General features: G+C 35.0%; 1 long non-coding RNA gene across 2 annotated transcripts in view; it reads left to right on the top strand.

The window, feature by feature from the left end:
• The window catches only part of LOC144235546 (uncharacterized), a 244,502-nt gene that overhangs the window by 37,295 nt on the left and 192,922 nt on the right, over nt 1-14,285 (top strand). The gene's annotated exons all lie outside the window — the stretch shown is intronic.

Below are 14,285 nucleotides of genomic sequence, written 5' to 3'. Positions count from 1 at the left end.
GCTCTATGAAGCACTCTAACAAATTAATTAAATCCTAGGATGAAGTCATTGGAACCTCTGATCTAAAGCTAGTTGGTCAGAAGCACAGGTGTTAACCCAGGCTTGTGACCGACATCTAGAATGTGGGTGTGGGTGTGTGGTGTGTGTTGCGGGTGGAGGACCATCTTGTGGGACTGAGCCTTTACCTGCAGGATCTAACACGATCTCCAGGTAGATAGTGTCATCATCAAGTTAAATTGTAAGCCACCAGCTGGTGTTGCAGAGAATTGCTTGTTTTGGGGGAAAACCTCCACATAGTTGGTGACCAGAAGGCTTAGAAGTGAAGTGTTCTGTGTGACTAGTAAAGGAAACCCCCAGTGGGGAAGAACTGAGTTTTTCCCTACATAGGAAGGAAAATCTGGGCTTTTTATTTACAGTCTGTTTTAAAGGAATTATGATATAATAAGATGCAATCCACACCATAATCATGCTATACAGGATTTAATTTATGTTTTGTTTTCTGAAGGGATTTAGTATCAAACAGTCCCTTAGGGTCATTATAATAAATATCGATTGTGTTTTATACTTTAGGAAAAAGTCTCACTCTCTGAATCTAGTGGTTTAGATTCTAGATATGTGTGATTTTAATATGTAAATACATCTTTCTGTGTCTTGTGAAAATTTTCCTTTAATATGTATATGCCTCCCCCCCCCCACTCCCTTTATCACAGGCTTAGTCTTGGGTTGTAAAGCTGTCCTGTGTTTTACTGAGCTATAAAAATCCTTGCACACTGATCATAGAATCACAAAACCATCAGCGGATTTATCAGATTGACTAATCTATAACCTTATAGTTTATTGAGCAATAAAGCAGCATTAGGGTATGTTGTACTTGTACTAGAAGACTACGGGCTGGTCATATTAAAGGTCTAGAATTGCATGGGTCTAGAATAGTGTTTTCTGTCTAAGGATTCCTTCTTAGCTAGGAATTTAATGAAATATATCTAACTCAACATTGATGGACCCCCTCCCATCAGGTCCATCACCTGATGTACAGGTGTATATACACCTCAGGGTGTGCAAAATGCCAGGCTCTGGGGATGTAATCTGGTACAGGTTGCAATATAGTTGTCTCTTCTGTTTGAAAGAAAGATTTTCAGTTTTTAGATAGCCCCTCAGGACAATATGGTAGACCAGTTTCATCCATGTTTGAGAAAAGGTACAATTTATGGGCTTGTAGGTTATCTAGAAAGTCTATGTCAAATACTAACAGTATATTTTTAGTGAAGTGAATTCTAATGGAGTCACAGTATCAGCAGAGCTCCCGAACTGCATCAACTTAATGTGGAGAACACAGCTGCCAGAAAAATCATGCTCACCCTGATTACCCACGCTAAATGAAACAGAAGGTGCTTATTAGATAAATGCTGTTTTGATTAAATTTCTATTTTCTCACTGAAAGCATTTATAAAGCCTGTCTCTTTGAGGGTGTTTTAATTTTTGTTCTTGGTTTGGGATGGGGATTTTCAAGCACTAACACTTGCAGACACTAAAAAATTTCATCTGAAATATCCAACAAGAATACTTAAAATTGTGGCGCATTGAGTTTTAAACTCTATGGAAAATTTTTCAAAATCAGAATTTGCATATAATAGCTCATTTGCTTTCAGGAAAAATAATATATGCTGTCTATGATGATTGTGGCAATGTGGAGGAAATGAAACTGTGTAAATCTAAAATTAGAAAACTTGCAATTTTTCATTTCTTTTATATTGGTTAAAGTAAATTTCCAGGAGCAGAACTTAGGGTTCTTATAGTACATCCATAGAATATTCTTCTTCTATACTTGTTCTTTGAAGCATCAGATTAGAAAAGCATGAAAGGGAAATGTTAATATTTTCTTTGTAACTGACACTGAATCGAGATTTTTGGCCCAATTCTTTTGGAAACTCTGGTAATCAATCTGAAAACACTTTGGAAATGATTTAGACATACATGACGATCTAAAGTGTGCTTTTTTGTGAAATAATAATAATTAATAATATAATAATAAACAATAATGAAATGAACAGTTATGTTTTCACTATCATCTTTAAAAATACATCATTAGCCTTGAAGTATCCCTGATGTCTCTCAAGTACCTCTCCCTGATCTCTTCTGCTCTTTCTTACTCAGAGAATACACTATCCTGAAAACTATGTCATTTCTTACCTTCTTTATCATTTATCATTCATCTATCTATCATCTATCTCATCTATGTATCCATCATCATCCATCCATCCATCCATCTAGATATCTACTTCTTTTGCCAAGGCAACAAAGATATTATGGAAATATTTTAACAAAAATTTTAAGATTTTGCCATTTATCTTAAAGTTCTTAAACTTTCTTGATTTTTGTGTGTGATATAAATGGGGGATTCTATTGTATTTTTTTCTGATTCAAAGAACCAAAATATTGAATACTACTGTTTTTTACCTGATCTGTAATGCTACTTCTACCATATACCAAATTTATGTACGAATCTGTTCTAGTGTTCGCTATGCTATTACATTAGTCTGTTTGTTTCCTAGGCTAATATACCACACTATCTTAATTATAATAGTTTATAGTTAGTTTTTGATATGCCAAGTCCTGTTACCTTATTATTTTTTTCAGAAGTATCTTGCCTTTTCCATAAAAATCTTTAAAATCAGCTTCTCAAGCTTTATGGAATGCTACTTGGGAATTTTCACTGAACTCACATTTATTCTGTTTTTCAAGTGATATTATCTTCTATTTCATGAATCTCTATGCTTCTCCATGAATTTCAACTTTTTTGGTGTCTTTCAGAAGTCTTAAATTTTTCTATGAAGGAGAATTTTGATTTTTTTTGTTATTGTTAAATTGGTATGTAGCTTATATATTTTTTGTTTCTAATCTTTCAACATTTTGCTATTGGAGTATAAAAATATAAGTGATCTTTTTATTTGATTTTATATCTAGAAAATTTGTTAACCTCTCACCACTTCCAATAACATGTAGATTATTTTGTAGATGTAAACAATAGTGACAGCTTTGTTTTTCCCTTTCTAATCCTTACGCTTTTTCTTTTTATTGTGCTGGCTAGGAACTCCAGTACAATGCTGGATAAAAGTGCTGGTAGAAGGAGAATATGTTTTGTTTCTTTTTAAAAATTTTTACTTCTTTTGTACACAATTTTCTGCATTTTTTGGTAGGTGACTCATCAAGTTAAGAAATGGGTTTTCTATTTGTAGTTTGCTTAGAGTTTTCAAAAACAAAAATAGATGTTAAATTTATCAAAAAATTATCTATTGAGATACAGTAATAAATTTTCTAATTTGGAGTCATTGTGCATTACTCGGGTAAACTTGACATTGTCAAGATATATTATGCTTTTTATACATTGTTAACTTTAGTTTGCTAGTAGTTTTGTGAATGGATTTTATATCTAAGTTTATTATTGCAATTGGCCTATAATTCTGTTCTTGTCTCACATTGGAATCAAAGTCACATTACTACTACTACTGCTGGTGTTTCTGCTATTGTAACTAGATCTATATTTGCCAGGGGCACTTCTGAGCACTTCACATGTGATGACCCATTGAATCCTCACAACCATGTGAGATAAACACTATCAGTGTCTCCATTTTACTTGTGGGGGAAAGCAGGGCCTGGAGGATCCAGTAAGTGACAAAACTGGGACTCAAACTCAGACATTTTTGATTCCATAGTTGTGCACTTAACCATGATGGTGTATTAATTTCACAAAATGATTTGGCAATTGTGCAGAAAAAAGTTAAGATAGCATGACTGAGACTGCTGTCCTTGGAAAGGCCTGCATACAAAGTTGACTATTGGGTTGGTATCTGGGAACTTGAATAGTGAACTATTATCTATTCTGTATAAAACTTTCCTTAAATAATAAGAGCTGCTCACTGTACCTAATATGGCTTATTCTGAGTACTTACTTTCCTTTTGGGAGCCTGGAGTTTTGGTATGTTCTAGGCAGATGGTGCCTATATTACAAGCCCCCAATCAAATTTGTATATGTGCTGCTGAAGCGAGCACGAGCCCCCAATCAAATTTAGATGGAGTCTCTAGTGAGCTTCCTTGATGGACAAATTCATGTGTGTTGTCACAACTTTCAGTTGCTGAAAAAATTAAGCATGCCTGTGTGATTCTGTGGGAAACAACTCTTGAAAGTGTGTACCCAGTTTTCCCTAGGTGATACCTTATGCACTTTTTTCTTTTGATGATTTTGATTTGTATCCATTTCCTATAATAAATCATAGCAGCTATAAGTATAATTCTATCCTGAGTCTTGTGAGTCCTCTTAGTTTATAACTAGACCTGGGAATAATCATGGGGACCTCTGTCACAGGTCCTCTCTTTTTTTATTATATGAAAGAGTTGGTGTAAGATTGGAATGACCTGTTATTGAATGATTGATAAAATTTGACTAAAATAATTTGGCACAACCTTCAGGGTTATGTATTATGTCTTTCATTTTGCAGATAAAAAAAGTGAGGCTTGGGAAGTGAAATAACTAACCCAAAGTCATATTATTAGTAATAATCAGATGTAAGATTTGAGCTCTGTTCTATTTGATTCCAAGACCCATAATCTTCACCAACTTAAGTGTTTGTTTCCACTATGAGTTTCTTATTCTAATTTTGCTCAGCTTCCACAATCTTAAAAACATAACTTGAAATATAAATTTAGGGTGAGCTATTTCTCAACAGTTAACGTGAAGTAATTAAACTTTAATATCCTTGAGTTTTTCAGCCAAGGAAAAATTTAATGCTTATATACAGAACGTGTCATAGTATCCTTAGTGTTAGTCAGTGAGGATCTCTGTTTTCTAAGATAGCCCCCCAATTAAGAAGTTAATCTTCCAATAAAATGAGGTTAAAATACCTGATTTGGAACACAGAGGAATATTTCTCTCTCAATTGTCCAAGACACAAAAATAGATCACAAAATTAATTCTAGGTTGCTGGCTCAAAAGGGCTGTGCAAACAGAGTAAGGCAATTCCTCAGGTAATAAGTCTAATTATTCAACATCTCCACAGTCCATTTAAGCTAATATTTGTGGAGTACATACTATGAGCCAACCTGTGCTATGTACAAAGAGAGGGGTACAAAGATGAATTACAGTCTGTGTACTTTAGGATATTATAGCTTAGAGGAGAAGACACAGATGTAAACATGTTAAATGAAATATGGAAAATTTATTGATAGAAATATGCATAGAGATCTTTAGCAGCAGAAAGAGGTGGAAAAAAAGAGTTTCCAGAGAAGATAACTTCAAGGGCAAATAGCTATTAGCAGGTAAAAAAGTATGGAGAAGCATATAACAGGCATAAGGAAACTTATGACAAAGGCTCATGATGTGATATAATTAGAGCGTAAACAGAAACTAGGTCATGGCAAATGAATTTACAGCAACAGGGAAGGCTGAGTTAGGAAGGGAAATGTATATAATGGTTTTCATTGTCTAAGTGGTAAAAGCTAATGAAGGTTTTAAGGAGGGAAATGTGATTTTGAATAGATTGTATTCAAAGAGGGATAGCAGATGGATTATAGATGGGCAAGACTGAAGAGAAGAGGATCATATGATATTGCATGCATATATATACAAGTGCAGTCATATTCCCACTGACATAATTGAGACCCTCACTAACAAGTCCTAGTGCAATGAATGGAGGAAAGAGGCAAATTTCACAAATAGCAAGGAAGTAAAATTACTAAGGTTTAGTATTGATTGCTAAGGGGAGGGAGGAAGATGAATCTTAGATGACTCTCGAGTTTCTGACTGGAGTACCCAATGAGAGGCTATGATCTGTGTTTGGGGACACTAGATGACACAATATGTCTAGAGTAGAGGAAATTAAATTTAGATTTACTTATGTGGCATAGAGGTGTTCATTAACAAACGAGAGAAGTGAACTCAGATGCATTAAAATAAATGAATCTGAAACACATGGCAAAAATAGATTTTTGGGTGGTGGTTAAAACCATGATAGCAGAGGAGGTTACAAACGAAGAACATGAAGAGTTAGGAGAGAATTGTGCCAAGGCCAGAACCATAGAGTACTCACTTTTAGGCCATCATTTCTAATGGATGACTCAAAGAAGAACCCGTGATTTTTTGAAAGTATGTTTACTTTTGGAGCACCTGGGTGGCTCAGTTGGTTAAGTGTCTGACTTCAGCTCAGGTCATGATCTCACAGTTTGTGGGTTTGAGCCCTGCGTCGGGCTCTGTGATGACAGCTCAGAGCCTGGAGCCTGCTTCAGATTCTGTGTCTCCCTCTCTCTCTATCCCTACCCTGCTCACGCTGTCTCTCTCTCTCAAAAATAAAAACATTAAAAACTAAAAAATATACTTACTTTCTACAAATTTTCATGTGTGAATTATTAATTATTTTGTATTACTGGGTCACTGGACAAGGCTCTATTTATTATTATAGTTGATAATATTAAAATCAAATATATACAATAATATTTCTAATATTTATGTGGGATATCAATATTAATAATCATATGAATTCTGCATAGTTCTCACCTACTTAATAAATTAAACTTTACCATTACCTTTCAGATCTATGTGCCCACCTTCATTGCCTTTCCCCAACTTCCCCTATGCCCAGAGGTAACCAATATGATGAATTTTATGTTTATTATTTCCTTGATTTCCCGTAGTTTCATTATCAATGAATGTATATATTATTTTAAATTGTTTTTGAACTACATTTAATGAAATTTTACTCTAGTTCTCTGAATCTTGCTTTTCTTTCCATCAATATCACATCTTTGAGAATCACTGATGTTGAACCTCACTGATGTTCTCTGTAGTAGTCCATTATATCAACACACTACATTGTATGTATACATTTTAACACAAATGTATGTTGGTTTATTTCTCTCTGTCTCTCATGTCTTTTATTTGCTGCAGTGAATAATTTTGCTTATATCACATGAGTAAGAGAAAGCACTTCCTCAGAGAATTTTTTTTTTTAAATGCTTTATTTATTTCTAGGAGAGAGAGAGAGAGACAGCGTGAGCAGGGGAAGGTCAGAGAGAGAGGGAGTCACAGACTGAAACAGGCTCCAGGCTCTGAGCTGGCACTCAGCACATAGCCCGACGCGGGGCCCGAACCCACCCGCGAGATCATGACCTAAGCGAAAGTCGGACGCTTAACCGACTAAGCCACCCAGGCGCCCCGTTTTTGTTTTTTTGTTTTTAAATGTTTTATTTAGAGAATATTATCAATAGAGAATTACAGAGTAGTTAGTGATGCCCATGTTCAGTTTTATGATATAATGTTGCAAAATTATTTTAAAAAGCGCTCGTACCAATTTATACTCCTATCAGAAATGCTTAAACTTTTTTTAAGTGTACATCTTCTCCAAATGATGATATTGTCAGAATTTGAAACTTTGGTCAATCCAGCAGCTATAAAATTGTATCTAATCATCTTTTAATTTATAATTCCTTATTAATAATAAGTATTTTTCATGCATTTATTAGCCCATTTTTTTAATTTTTTCATATTCCTCTTAATGATTCATAGGAACCACACATATGCATGTATATATATTGTGTATACATATATAAATATGCAATATATAATATGTATAGATATACATACATACACACACCATATGTAGTGATATGACCATATATAACCATATAATCATTCCCTACAATGGAATAGATGTTTTCCCAATGAAGAAAGTAATTGGATCTCAAGTTGACACCAGTATTATTTTCTATAAATTTTATAGTTTTATTTCATATTTAAATCTTCAGTCCATTCTGAATTTTTTAAAAATATTTTTAACTGCTAAGATGTGCCCAGATAAAGCCAAAATGGCTCACTATTTGTACTACAGGGTTATCCTTAATTCCTACTATAAGGAATTTGGATTTAATATTTATGCAGTAGCTATATTACTAATGATATATGAACAAGGAAAAGATGTGATTTAAAATGGCATCTGAGAAAAAATTATCTATGATAGTCTTTTTAAGAGATGGGAGAGGTTAGGAAGCAATATTGGTTATTACAAGAAATAGATAGGTAATGATTTATCAGAGTCAGACTCCCATGAATCAGAGTTCTTACTCCTATTAAACTTGAGTAAATGTCGGGAATGCAAGTAATCAAAAGGCTCAGAGGAAATGGGAAGAGATCTGGAATGTCAAGGGCAGCTTTTCACGTCCTTTCAGTTCTAGAATAGAGGTCTCTATGTGAGATCCATGTTATAACTTTACACAGTAGGAGCATTTAATTATAAAACATTTCCATCTTATGCTCTGGAGAGTTGTGTAGCCCACCTGACATTTTCCAGAGAGCAATGCCTCATAGATACAATGTTCTATCTGCTATAGATCATCCGTTGCCAGGGACATTTTGCCAGTGGTATTTCAGAGATAAACTTCTTTTTCTAGCAAATATCATCAGTGTACTTACTGAGTGGTCCAGCTGTTAAGGATATCAGACAGGGGACTTTGGTTTTTTATTTATTTTTTTAATCCCAACTTACTGGGTCATTTCCCCAAGGAAAATGATGTAATTAGATAACATATTAGCTGTGTTAACTCCCTTCTCTCAAGAGGCAAACTTTGGGTAGAAAAGAGACAAAAATTTGAGGGAAGAAAAGGATGAATTAACATTACATTATTACAAACAAAAGGGAAAGAGAGAGGGTCCAGAGTTTCATTCAAGAATTAGAGCCATGTTATTGTGGAGAAAAATAACTTCTCTGACAAAATTATGAACTCGAGGGAGAACTGATCTTGGAACAAACACATGTTATATTTTAAGCAGGTCAAGTTTAAAAGAGTGGGAGGATGTGAAAACAAAACTTTCAGTAAACAATAAAGAAGAAAGGTCAGGGGTGGAGCTATAGATTGAATAATCTGAAAATTCAAACTTCATGGATGAATTAATTCTTGGAGTAGCTTAATAAAGACATAGGGCAATAGAGATCAAAGGATGAAATCTGTGAGAATTATATTTTTACTTTCATCACTGACTTTTCCTCCATATGCTGAAATGTCTCATGGGCCTAAGAAAACTACATTAGTAGAGCATCAAAAATCCAGAGATTCAAAAAATATATTAAAAAATAAAAAAAGAAGTATTCAAAAGAAAAAGTGTTAATGAAGTCGGGGGCAGTACTTGGAAGGGATAGTGAGTAGTTCCAGTTGGAAGAAATTGTTGATATTCAAATGAACATATATCCCTGTACAAAGTGGGCTGAATGGTGGCCTTCTCAAAAGATATGCCCACATTCTAATCTTTGGAACATGTGAATATGACTTGAAACAGTAAAAGACTGAATATTATCTTATAAGACAAAAGACATTATTAACTTAAGCGTCTTGAGAGAAGTTGATCCTGAGTTATCTGGTTGGGCACTAAATCTAATAATGTGTCCTTATAAGAGTGAGGCAGAGGGGGATTTGACAGGCAGAAAAGATGTCAATGTGACCACAGAGGCAGGGATTAGGAGTATAGAGTGATTTGGACACAAGTCAAAGAATACAGACAACCATAGCTAGAAGAGGCAAAGAGTTTCTCCCTTGAGCCTCCAGAGGGAGTATGACTCTGCTGACATCTTGATTTCAGAATTCTGGCCTCCTGAACTGTGAAAATAAATTTATGTTATTTTAAGCCATTTGGTTTCTGGTAATTTGTTACTGCAGCTTCAGGAAACAAATACACCGTATAAGTAAAAAATGTCTTAAGTGGAAATAGATATTTAATGTAAAAGTGGATATAACAAATATGTCATTGGGCCAGTCTCTAAGAATTATTCCTCCTTTCAGAGGGCTAGAGTCATTACCCTATTGTAGGTCAATCTCAAGTAAAGGCTTTGCACAGAGAATTTGTACTTCTCTACCATTGAAAAGAGGATGGAGAATTCTGTAGGTCTTAAAAAGTGAGCTATCCGTATGAATGTTCTGAATTTTTCTATGTTCCCTAAAGGAATGAGGAATTTGCAGAGAGAAATTATATATGAGAAAGAGGATTTTCTAATCTCTATGTCCAGAGCCAGTGGGCAAGCATAAAGCTGAGCAGTGTCATGGTGCCCAGAGCAGGTGTCCTGAGTCAAACAGAGATGATCCATAATGAAGAGAGAGCAGTCTCAGATTTGTAATGAGTGGTGAGAAGGGGTGGAAAAGTAGAATACTCTAGCCTGTGGCAATATTATCTTTCCCTCTTGGAAAAGGAGACGACAACTCATCACTACCTATTGTTCTACTTTTTCAAAGTTTAATCACTTCAAATCATTTGCTTGATTCCATTATCTTTGTTGAGTTAGATAATGTTTCACTACTGTGTTGTGACTGTTGTTTCACCGAACTTCACAAACCTAAGAGTAAAAATGTTTGTAACTTTATAGGAAAGACAATGGTTATTTTGTTCTACTCAGTAAAATGATCAATTTGGTAGCCCTGTGTAGATCCTGCTGTGAGCATCAAGAAATAGAATAGTTTCCTTTACAGTATGATGGTGTTTTCATTATCTGCTAGATAACCACAATGAAAGTTTTCCCTTGCTACAGAGAAATTATAATGGCCCATGTGTTAAAGTGTACTCATTTGCTGTAAAGAGGCATTTGTGGTTGATTAAACACATCAGACTCATTTTGTATTTAATCAAATGCAGGGACCATTTATTACTTTGAATACTCCAGTACCCTGGACATTAGCCCTTGACTAATCTACACCACCTAATTGAAGAGCATTTCAGGTGCAACCAATTATAATAAAATGAGAAGACTCCATTCTAAAAATTTCTTAATATATGAGCCTTCATGAAAACATCTGTCCTTCTAGAAAGGCCATGATGTATTTGATTTGGATAATCAATTTATAGCTAGTTATACTATAAAACTAACATTTAAGTAAGAATACTTAATATAAGATACACTCTGTTGACAAATTTTTAAGTACACAGTATGGTATTGTTATCAACAAGCATAATGTAGTACAGTAGGTCTCTAGGATTCATTCATTTTGTATAACTGAAACTTTTGTACCCTTCAACTAATACTTCAGTATTTCCCCCTCCCCTCACACCATGGAAAGTACCATTCTACTTCCTGCTACTATAATTTTGACTATTTCAGATTCCTCATATGATTGGTGTCATATAGTATCTGTCCTTCTGTGTCTGGCTTATTTCACCTAGCAGAGTGCCCTCGAGGTTAATCCATGTTGTTGCAAATGGCAAGATTCTCTTAATTTTTAAGGTTAAATAATATTCCATTGTATGTATATATTACATTATTTTTTAAATCCAGTAATCTATCAATAGACATTTAATTTGCTACCGTGCCTTGACTACAGTGAGTTGCTGTAATGAACATGAGAATGCAGATACTGAATGCACTTCCTTTGGATATATACTCTGAAGTGGGATTGCTAGATCATTTAGGTAGTTTTATTTTTAATTTTTTAAAGTTTATTTATATATTTTGAGAGAGAGAGAGAGGGAGAGAGAATGAATGGGGGAAGGGCAGAGACAGAGGGAGAGAGAGAGAATCCCAAGCAGAATCTATGCTGTCAACACAGAGACCAACGCAAGGCTCGATCTCACTAATCATGAGATCATGACCTGAGCTGAAATCAAGGGTCAGATGCTTCACTGGCTGGGTCACCCAGTGGCACCCATTAAAAAACATTTTTTTTGTGGAACCTCTATACCATTTTCCATAGTGGCTGTATCAATTTACATTCCCACCAACAGTGTCCAAGAGTTTCCTTTTCTTCACATCCTCATCAACATTTATCTTCTTCTTATTATTATTATTTTTACTAATAGATAATACCTGTGGTCATATATATGTCTTTTTTTTTGGACAAATGATTATTCAGTTTCTTTGCCCATTTTAAAAATCTATTTATTTGGGTTTTTTTTGTTATTGAATTGTAGGAATCCCCTATATATTTTGAATATTAACCCTCTATCAGATATATAGTCTGCAAGTATTTTATCACATTCTTCAAGTTGCTTTTTCACTTGTTATTATTTTCCTTTGCTGTGCAGAAATTTAAAAAAATTTTTTTACATTTATTTATTTTTGAGAGACAGAGAGAGACAGAGCACAAGTGGTGGAGGGGAAGAGAGAGAATGAGACACAGAACCTGAAGCAGGCTCCAGACTCTGAGCTGTCAGCACAGAGCCTGATGTGGGGCTTGAACTAGCAAACTGTGAGATAGTGACCTGTGTTGAAGTTGGATGCTTAACTGACTGAACCACCCAGGTGCCCTGATGTGCAGAAACTTTTTAGTTTGGTTTAATCCCACTTGTTTATTTTTGTTTTTGTTGCCTTGTGTTTTGATGTTATATTCCCTGCCCTGCCCTCCGCCCCCCACCCCCAAAAAGAATCATCTCCAAGACCAGACAAGGAGTTTACTCCTATGTTGTCTTCCAGGGGTTTTACAGTTTCAGGTCTCATGTTTAAGTCTTTGATCCATTTTGAGTTGTATACTGTAAGAGAGAGGTCCAATTTTATCAAGTTTCCCCCACACCATTTATTAAAGAAACTATCCTTTCCTCATTGTATATTCTTGGCATGTGTGTTGAAGATCAATTGACTATAAATACATAGCTTTATTTCTGGGCTCTTTATTTTGTTCCATTGGTTTTCATGCCAGTACCATATTGTTTTGAATATCATAGCCTTGCAATATATTTTTAAATTAGGAAGTGTGATGCCTCCAGCTTTGTTTTTCTTTCTCAGAATTGCTTTGGCTACTCAGGCACTTGTGTGGTTCCATATGAAATTTAGGATTATTTTTTCTAATTCTGTAAAAAAAAATCTTTGGAGTTTTGATAAGAATTGCATTGAATCTGTAGATCACATTGGGTACTATGGCCATTATCTTAGCTCTTGAAAGAAATTGAATCTAAATTAAACTTTGATTACCAAGAAATAGCTATTAGTAATTGCTTTTAGAGACTAAGAGAAATTACTATTATGAAATATTTGGGGTTTAAAATTATAACATATATTGAAGCTGTTTATTCTATAGTAGACTCATATATGGGATTATATCAAGACAAAATCATGACTCCTTAAATGGTTTTCCTCTCTCATTTGCTCTAAAGACTACAATATGTCAGTAGATCATACTGTTGTTTGCTTTGTTGGAAGTCAATATTTTTATTTCCTTGTTAATAGAAGTCACTTTTTATTTAAGTGGCAATGTATACAGTGTCTAGGAATTTCTATGTCAATCAACGTAATTTCACTTGGCCTAGATGTGGAAGTACGACTTGATTTCTGATGAAAGAGATTTAAAGCAAAGGTCGTAAAAGACGTATTAGGTAACCTTTGCTGCATAACAATTCTCTCCTTAACCTAGTAGTTATTTATCTATTTATTTAAATAAAATTTATTGTCAAGTTGGCTAACAGACAGTCTATACAGTGTGCTCTTGGTTTTGTGAGTAGATTCCTGTAATTTATCGCTTAAATACAATACTTAGTGCTCACCCCAAGTGCCCTCCTCAATGTCCACCACTCATTTTCCCCTCTCCCCTGCCCTGTCCCATCAACCCTCAGTTTGTTGTCTGTACCTAAGAGTCTCTTATGGTTTGCCTCCTTTAAAACCAGTGGTTTTAAAGTATCAATTATTTATTTAACTCACAATTCTGTGGTTTAGCTGGGTGGTTTTTCTGGTCAAGCTACAGGATTCTCTGATTATGAGAATCTTTCCCTTACTCTGCTTGAACAAATGTACTAATTCTCTCTCTCTCTCTCTCTCTCTCTCTCTCTCTCTCTCTCTCTCTCTGTCTCTCTCTCTGGCCTTGACAGCTCATTCCTATCTCCCTCTAAGTCTTCCCTAAGGTATTGTTTGTTTATGCTAAGCCCATTCCTTGCAATTGTCCACATGTTTCCTTGAAATATGCTTCATTTGTGGTTTAATTACAAAGAAAAATTACATTTCCTTTTGACTTTGGTCAAAAAGTGGGGCACCTGGGTGGCTCAGTCAGTTAAGCGTCCGACTTCGGCTTAGGTCACAATCTCATGGTTGGTGGGTTTGAGCCCCGAGTCAGGCTCTGTGCTGACAGCTAGCTCAGAGCCTGGAACCTGCTTCAGATTCTGTGTCTGCCTCTTTCTCTGACCCTCCCCTGCTCATGATGCTCTCTCTCTCTCTCTCAGAAACAAATAAAACATTAAAAAAAGCAGAAAGTTCCTAGATTATTAGAAATGTATAAATGCTCTTGCTTTTGATGTATATATCACCTAAATTTTGATTTTGCACCAGAAAAGAGACACA

The sequence above is a fragment of the Crocuta crocuta genome, unplaced genomic scaffold (genome assembly GCF_008692635.1).
Source record: "Crocuta crocuta isolate KB4526 unplaced genomic scaffold, BGI_CrCroc_1.0 scaffold205, whole genome shotgun sequence".
NCBI classification, from domain to species: Eukaryota; Metazoa; Chordata; class Mammalia; order Carnivora; family Hyaenidae; genus Crocuta; species Crocuta crocuta.
Note: the sequence above shows the minus strand (reverse complement) of the source record. Positions and strands in the feature narration are given on the sequence as shown.